Source organism: Haplochromis burtoni, unplaced genomic scaffold, assembly GCF_018398535.1.
Source record: "Haplochromis burtoni strain Fernald_Lab_line unplaced genomic scaffold, NCSU_Asbu1 Contig_51, whole genome shotgun sequence".
NCBI lineage: Eukaryota > Metazoa > Chordata > Actinopteri > Cichliformes > Cichlidae > Haplochromis > Haplochromis burtoni.
In genome coordinates this window covers 1127571-1136696 of record NW_024582412.1, presented here as the reverse complement: position 1 = coordinate 1136696, position 9126 = coordinate 1127571, and the positions used below count along the sequence as shown (strand labels likewise).

The window sequence follows — 9126 nt, the reverse complement described above, 5'->3', positions numbered from 1 at the left end:
GGGGTTTATAGAGAGTTATCAGAAAAAGAGAAAATACCCAGTGAGCTGCAGTTGAATGCCAAATCCATCCCTTAGCTGGTTTCTTGGACATGACGAATCATGGTATCATGTCAATATGGACGAAACTCTCTGAGGACCTATCAAATGCTTCCAGCACCTTATTGTGTCATTGTGGTGTTTTAAAATGCTGTTTGAGCAGACTGGCTTCTGGGTCCAATAAAGCATAAACAAATTAAGGTATATGCATTTGAGTATGTTAAACTGTACTAGGGAAATGTGATAGATATAGTACCGTCTCACTGCCTTTAACAGCTGCTGACAGATAAACCATTCATAACCTCTTACTTCCTTCCTTCAGTTTTCTTTCACTCCTTCTCCTAACATTTCCCTCCTTATGGTAAATGGACTGGTTCATATATAGCACTTTGCTATTCTGAGTACCCATTTACACACATTCACACAAACACTTTTTTCTATGCTGTGATTTCTATCTAACATTCACACGTATGCTAACGTGGGGTCAGTAGCTTGCTATAAGGTTATTTGGCATGCTGACTGGAGCAGACTGGGATCAAAACACCAACCTTCTGGTTAGTAGGTGACCTGCTTTACCACCTGAGCACCCCTGTGTAGGCCTGCACAGTATATTTATTTATTATCCACCCCTGTCCAGACAGTCCGAAACATGAGAAATTTTGACTGGCTCTACAAGACACTTTTCTAAAAGCTGCCTTTTATTCAATGCATATGAAGGGAATGCGTTTTTATTATAGTCAGAAGGAGAAGGTTGATCATATTCACCAGGAGAAATTACCAAGAATTACAAGATTTGCAGATTTTGGTGCCTATGATAGAAACTACCACAAAGAAAGTGAAGCAACAGTGAATACATACTGTTTTTAATGTCAAAGCCTGTTACCAGACATAACAGCAGCTGAAATAACAGTGAAATAAAAGAATATAGGAGTATAGAAAGACTTTCACATGTGGCCACAAGAACAAACGTATGCTTCCATTTATCCTTATTATGTTTACTTAGCAAAAGAGCAGGAAATGTGATATATTAGTCCTGTAACATGCTCAGTTTAATTTATTCTTAAATTCTAAAATGGATATGAAAATATAACACTACCACCTGGCATTGTCCCACACAGACACTCTGATGCACTGCATATTAGCAGTCAACTAGATTAAACAAATTAGCTTGCTAAACCATTGTTTCATTTCAGTTACCCAAACGATTTATTCCAATTTCATTATAACAATCCAACTTGTTTGAAATTTTAAAAAAATGCAAACAAAAACAAACTTTTCATTCCAAGCTTGCAACAGCCCCCTCCCATCACTCCCTAGTCACTCCCGCTTTCCCTCGGTACAACACCCCTGCACGTACTCACCCTCATTCCATAACCAGACAATCAAACGGGGACTTTTTCTTTTTTTAAGTAGGGCAACACAGGATGGACCAAGAACAAAGCAATTATAGTATTTAACAAGACAAATATACTGGCATAGTAGGCACAATGTTCAGGCTCATTTGCAGCTCTGTACATTAACACAGACGTATAATACTCTGAGTTTAACATTTGTTTTTTATTGAATAACTGTTTTACAAAGTGGTGAAACCAGTATTCACACTTTACTTCAGTTACATTCATAATCCTAATTACAATAAGTAATAGTCCAAACATTTTAGTGTCACATTACACCTGAACTGGCTAAAAGTGCTCATTACGCAGAATCATTTAAATGATGTCAGCCATTATGAGACCTAAAACTGCCACGTTTAAGGCCAAACCTCTCACCACAACACGGACTGTGCACAACTCTTAGATGAACAATATCACCTTTGCATTCTTGTGTTTTCACTGATTTACTCTTTTATTACCATAACTAGCGTGTGCTATTTCTTTTAAAGTTCTTTTAAAGGTGAAAGAATGAAATTGTAGGTACAAGTGGCTTTCTCTGAAGGGTGGATGGGCTCTCCCTTGGAGATGGGGTGAGTAGTTCAGTCATTCAGGAGGAGCTCAGAGTAGAGCCGCCACTCCTCCACATCACAAAGAGGCTAAGGCTGTCACTGACTGGGAAAGGTGTTCCGGGTGGGCATGTCTAACTGGGTGGAGGACCAAGGGTAAACCGTGGGTGTGCTGGAGAGATTACATCCATCAGATGGCCTGGGAAAGGCATGATACTTCCCTGGATAAGCTGGAGGAGGTGGCAAGAGGGAGGTATGGGCTTCCCTGCTTCGGCTGCTGCCCCGTGACCTGATTTCAGATAAGCGGAAGAAAATGGCTCGTTTTCGTACTTTCCACCACTGGTCTTACACAGGCTCTCATGGTGTAATGCATGTAAAATGAGTGGCACTATTGTCCAATGGGACTGTTGGGTGGACACTGGGGAGGCCAATCATATTTCACAGGGAGGCAGTGCCACCCCATCCTCCCTATGTGGCAACAACCCTGCTGTCAATACATGAACTCAGGATGATCAGGATGATATGGGGTAAAAGTAAAAGAAGTAACATTTGATTAACATTGACAAGCCATATTTATTCGTATAATTAATTAAATAATTTATTGATTACATCAAAAGATAAATTATGAAACTATGAAAATCTATACATGTTTTCAAGCTTTTAATAAGCTTGTTCCAGGCCTTAATAGCCATAAATAAAAAAAAAGGATTCACTCAAAAGAACTCTGAGCAGCTGCCCTTGAAGCTCTACTTACCAGCTCTGAGCAAAGTTGTCTTTTCTGCAGTGCAGATTTAGCACTGAGAATTAAAACGAGACAAACATCTGAGTGCAAGATTAGATTCAAATAACTGAATATTTCGTGTTTACTAAAGTTATCACTGAGGATCAGAATGAGGGAAAAACTACATTTGAAACGGCTTTGAACGTGGCATGGTTCTTGGTGCCAGATGGGCTGGTCAGAGTATTTTAGGAACTGCTGATCTGCTGGGATTTTCCCCACACAACCATCTCTAGGGCTTACTGAGAATGGTCCAAAAAAAGAGACAATGAGCAGCAGCTCTCTGGACAAAACCTCACTGTTTATGTCAGCTAAGAACTGGGTACTGAAGCTACTGTTTGCACAGGCTCACTGAAATTGAACAACAGAACACTGGAAATGTTTTTGGCTCGATTTCTGCTGCAACACTGAAAAGGGTAGGTTCAGAATTTGGAGTGAACAACATGAAAGCATGGATTCATCCCACGTTGTACCAGTGGTTCAGGATGCTGGCGGTGTAATGATGTGGGGGATGTTTTCTTAACATACTTTGGACCCCTTAGTACCAGATGAACGTCGTATAAACATCACATCACCTACACGATTATTTTTGCTGATCATATCTATCCCTTTATGATCACGTCCCCTGGTGGCTAGCAGCGGAATAACACGTCATTTCACAAAGGTCAAATCATCTCAAACTGTTTTGTTGAACCGCTGGTGTCTGTGAGTTCCCTGTACTCAAATGGCTTCCACTGTCACCAGATCTCGATGTAATAGAGCACCTTTGGGATGTGGTGGAGGGGGGAGATTTGCATCAACCAAATGTGCAGCAACTTTGTGATGTTAATGTCAAAACAGACCAGAATCTCCGAGGACTGTTTCCTGCAACTTGTGGAATATGCCATAAAGAATGAAAGCCACGCTCTTGCTATCACTGGGTATGCTATCGCAACCAAGTAGAAGCAATAAAGCGCCTGATAAAGTAGCTGGTGAGTGTAGTTTCGGTATAAAAGTCCCTTTTATGACACCGGAAGAGTGACTCAGAAGAATGGCACCGCCCAAAAAGGTCATGGGTGAAACTGCAGTGGAGCTGCACACACAGCACACCTGCAGTTTCTAAGCTACGCCCACATACCTGAGAGAACCAGGAAGAAGGATTTTTCGAGGCTCGCCAAAACTTTGTTCCGTCAAAATCCTCTCCTTCCTCACCCTTCCTTTGTCCAGTTCAGCTTTTGGGATTACTCTGCTGCCTGCGGTCACATAAGGACAGGACACACGAAGTTTCACCTGGTAAGTAGGTCCGGCATTGTCCGCAGTGAGTATCGATTTGCTTTCACTGTGTTTGTGGCGCGCACTGCCATTTTACCCCATCTTTATCTGGTGCCTGTGTAAATTTAAGGTGGGGCTCCGACAGCTTAAGCAACTAATAACATTTTTTATCTTGGTTCTTGAAGGCAGCAAGGTGTCATATTTTAATTTATTTGATAATTTCTTCTTGTCAAAACGTCAGGTATGACCTACACTGTATTCGGGCCTGCGTGTAGCTGTCTCCTCTGCGTGTGTATTCATGCGCTTACTACTAGTTTCAGCGCACTAGAGGCACACCTCAAGCCCCTTTAGGCAACTGTTGTTGTGATGTGGCGCAATCTAAATAAAATTGTGAAATTGAACAGGGGCTCGCACTGTGAGCGTTTCCTCGTGTTTAATGATTCTTATTCTTATTATTAGTTTATATCTTAACAGTTAACAAACATTCAAAAGCATCATTTCATTACATACATATAAAGCAGTATCATCTCAAATGATATACTTATAATAAAAAAGCAAGAGGAAAAAAACCTCTCGGATAAGTTTTTATGTACTGACATGCATTTCTGATAACTGATGAGGTTCAAAGAACGAAGGGTGGAAGCTATAAACCATTTTAAACATGGGGTTGAATCATAGACTGTCGATAAAATATTGATATACCTAGAGTCGTATCACCCAGTGCCATTAGACTAGGAATGTGAGGTTTCGGTGTTACTGTTTTTAGCCACTGCTATGTGGAACCATGATCATATTTGGATGAGTTTGGAGTCCTAGCTTTGTTAACAGGCCGTCTCTATAAACTGTGCAAGTGAAACACTGAGATGTACACATGCTACTCCAAAGGACTTAATTTGTTAAAAGTTATAGTTAGCCGTGATTTTATTGTGGTAATTCCTTCAGAAATGTTCCAAAATGTACCACCAGCCTGAGGCTTATAATGCATCGCTTGCCTAAAACTGCCTGTTTGGGACACGTGCAAATAACAGGAGCCACACCGTATACGTTAAAACTGAAATAATAATATTAATAATATTCACCACACAGCTGTTATGAAAGTGCTAACTATTCATAGAGGTTCAGGATGTAAACATGCCGTTTACCCTGTAAAACTGTAAAATTTTAACAAGTGGCCGCTAGAAAAACAGCTGTTTTTGGCACTTCCACATTGGTTTCATTTTCTAGTTCTGAAGGCTGCTTCTTACCTGAAACTAACAGTTTAAGCTCTATGGATAAATTATTTTAGAATAAAACATAAAGATCGGGAATAGGGAGAATTAAAAACAAAAAACAAAAAAAAACATTAAAAAAGTAAAAAACATTAAACACTGTGTGTAAATGGCGATACAGCATGTGCACCCATAAAACAAATGGCATAGTTGCACTTTTATCATCTAGAAATCTTTGCATTTACATGTTTGTGGCCCTTATGTTGTGTAATGTTTTCAGACAGTTCTTTTATTTTGCTTACAATTCAGTATCTAAAAGGAAGTAGCCATTAAATGATAGTGAATACAAATTTTCCATGTGGTGGTGTTTACCTGGAATTGTACACATACTTCCTGATACGTGTGTTCAAGTATAACATTCAACCACTAAAATTACTTGTTCAGGATTGCAAGTAAATAACTGTAATTTGGCATCTTAATCAAAAAAATGATCCTGTGTTTTATTATTATTTTTCAGTTTTTTTTGTAAAATGGTAAGTCTGAAAATTTGCAAATTACAATATTTGTATTTTGCTGTTAAAAATATCATTTCAGTTAGAGAGTGTGAGCGTATCGGTGGATTAACCATTACAGAAACATAAACAATATTTTTGGTAATTACCAATACTGTTAATTTAGGACAGCTGTGGCATAAGCCTTACTTTGGGTGGTGTTCTCTCTAATATCTGTAGATCTGTGGTTTACAGTACTGTGCTTACTCACATTTCAACCTGTCTGTTGTGTCACATTAATTTTGTTCAAGCTAAATGTCTGAAAACCCAAAAGACTTTGTAAAAATAAAAGACCTGGACCAGTGTAATTTCACAGCTGGTACATCCCCAAAAGAGTTGAAATCTACATGGGACGTCTACAGTGTCATTTAGTTTCTTGGATCACGGTGCTCATGTCTCACTGCTATTGAACGGAAACACATCTAGCAGGGAGACCCAGCTTTTTATAGATAAACTGAAAAATTTTGTCTTTTTTCGCTCTCGTGTTGCTTTTTGACTCTTTAATTCATCTTCATGTCACTACATGCTTGCAGCTGATCCAGATTATACCTGTGGAGGGGATGTGCATACTGATTTTTTTTTTCCCCCTTTCCCTTTCTGTCTGCACACTCTCATCCCAGATTTGTGAGTGGCATGTGTCCCTCCATCTGGCACTCACATGCATTGCATACGGACATTGCATAATGGCCCGGGCCTTAGTAATGCAGCACCCCAGCACTACTCGAGCATGTGAGGAAGTGACAAGGGGCAGAGAAACAAACTGCTTATGTAAAAGCATTAAGAAGACCAAGCAGCTCCAGCCGCATTTGTTCACCCTGTGGGAAGATGAGGGGGGAAAAACAGAACTCATTCTCATTAAAAAGTAAAAAAAACATGCAGTGATAAAGGAATTAGCTGTAACCATGACTTACTCTCCCACTTTTTAAAAACTAAAGGGCGTGAGCTGCGTGTGTGGTGCAGTGTGCATTCTCAGGTTAATTCAGATGCGTTATAGATTGATAATATTTGACAGATAAAGAACTTGGTTTGAATTTTACTGCTGAAAAAATACATTTTGAAATAAATTTCAGTATATATTTCCTTTGTGGATATGGATACAGTTCCAAGGGATTATTTTAACTTGAACAAGATGCCATCCATCCGTGTTCTCGTCCTGGTCTGAGTTGTGTGGGCATCAGTCTAAGCATGATCAGGCATTTCTTTCCCTAACACTACCCCCTTAGTCTTCCTTGAGGGTTACTGAGGAATTCCAAAGCCAGCTGAGAGATAATCTCTCCAGCCCGCCCTAGGTCTGCCTTCAGGGCTCCTCCAAATTAGACGTGCTTGAAATATCTTTCCCAGAATGCATTCAGAGGCATCCTGGTGAGATGTCTGAACCACCTCAGCTGGCTTCTTTCCATGTGGAGGAGGAACAGCACTCCTCTGAACCCTAACCCTAACCCCCTAACCCCCTAACCCTAGCCCCTGGAGCACTTATTATCCCCTGCTCCAGGTCATAGCTGAGAACAGGAACGTATATGAACCAGGAAATAGACAGCTTCATCAAGGTCACAATGAATACATCCGATTAGAGTTTTCCACGTTTTCTATACAAATGCCAAACCCTAACTGACCAAATTCCCATATGTTTCAATTCAAAGCTTACAGGCTGTATATAAATACTTAGTGGTTTCTGGACTTCATATTTTAAAGTGACAGTATTAGTGTTTTGGCTGCTGCCATTTTGTTTTGTTGGAGCCCGAAGGACCGAGAGTGTGTGGGTGTCACTTTAAGTGATCAACCAAAGGCTAGCAGGCTTGGTTATTAGCCACAAATTAAACGGTTGTCACTCACACAAAATTCATATCTGCTCATTTTTGCAACTTCATTATGCTCCAAAAGGCACCAACAGCGCAAACGCGGTGTAGACGCTCAATTTGGTGGAGGTGATGCTTGGCAGACAGCAGTTGGCTGTGTGTCTTTGCACATCTGCCAAAACATCCCAATAGCATCACTTTAAACATGATCCCTATCCAGGCAGGTGAGTTATTTAAAAAAAAAAAAAAAACCACACACACACACACTTAAAAAACTGTCTTACCTGGCTGTAAAGTTGGACATTTTAACATGGGGGGTTGACTTGCTTTAAACAGCTGCTAGAGGAACTGGACTTTTTGGCACTTCCACCTTTTATTATCAGGTTACAGTTAGCACGGAGCTCCTCAAATCATCCATCATTTGTTTATTTAAACTGTTAAACTTTGATTTCACAGGCTTTATTTCACAAACTGTTACCTGCAGTATTTTCAGCACCATTATGCTGGTAGGTATCTGGCCAAAAAATAGTTTGCTACATAACTCGCTTTCTAACCAGTCATCATTGTCCATGTGCCAGGTGTTCACAGGTGTGATTGCTTGTTTAGTTTTTTTCACGTTTGCACATGTGTTAGTCATAAGTACGCACACACATTCTTCAGTGTGGATTGGATCAGTGTTCCCCGTGAGATTACTGTAAAGTGTTGGATTATGATAAAAACGACTGTCACTCTGCTCTGTAAATTTTGCCCTCGGTCCAGCCACTGCTCTTAATCTGTGGCTCATCAGACAAAAACAGACATACAGGGTGAACTCAAAAGAAACCCCTCTCCTCATTTTTTCCCCTCCTCTCCCCGCATGTTGCCGTTATCCAGTGTTTTTAAAAATAGTCTTGCTATTTCTGTGTCTCCCCTGCTGCGCTCCTGGCATTTTTTGCTCCCCCCTCTTGGAGTGCTGAGGGATTTTTCCTGCTCAGTGAAATCTGCAGCAGCTCTCATGGCAGGACCATCCAGAGCCGTAATCCAGACATACAAGCAGCTTGAATATAAATTCTGTCAAGAGTTTGCATTGGCTGGCAGCTCATCAAGAGGTCACAAAGATTTATTTATTTATTTCAAACCTCTCAGGACATGGCAGCCTGCTGTCATCTGGTGACTCGGGGATGGCAAGATACATTTAATCTGCGTGCGTGCCGAGGGTTTATATCAAAGTGGGAGGGAGGAGAGGGATGCATGCAGGGAAGAGTTGGGGATGGATTATTGAAGTTTACTAATGGGACTGAATGGTTGCAAAACCATTGTTAAACAATTATTCATCCACAAATTCAGAATACTGAGGATGAAATCACATTTTTGAGAAGTGAGTTGCAGACTGCAAGTCAAGGCATTATCTGACTCTTAGGTCCTGTCTTGCACCTTTCGCCTTGTGAAAGTCTGTCACTTTGGTTTGTGGAAACTTGTTGTGCAGCCAGCCAATCACAAAAGAAAAATCAACTGGGTCAGATGAAGGTGTGAATTTGGGCTTGAAAGAGACACACACACACACACACACACACACACACACACACAC

The 9126-nt window shown here is 40.5% G+C and overlaps 1 protein-coding gene across 1 annotated transcript in view; it reads left to right on the top strand.

Annotated features, from left to right (window-relative positions):
- The first annotated feature begins 3782 nt into the window (after nucleotides 1–3782).
- Nucleotides 3783–9126, top strand: part of tjp2a (tight junction protein 2a (zona occludens 2)) — a 43367-nt gene continuing 38023 nt past the window's right edge. Inside the window, exon 1 of the mRNA XM_005921710.3 lies at nucleotides 3783–4025. The gene's annotated coding sequence lies outside the window, so the exon portion shown is untranslated. The remainder of the gene's footprint in view (nucleotides 4026–9126) is intronic.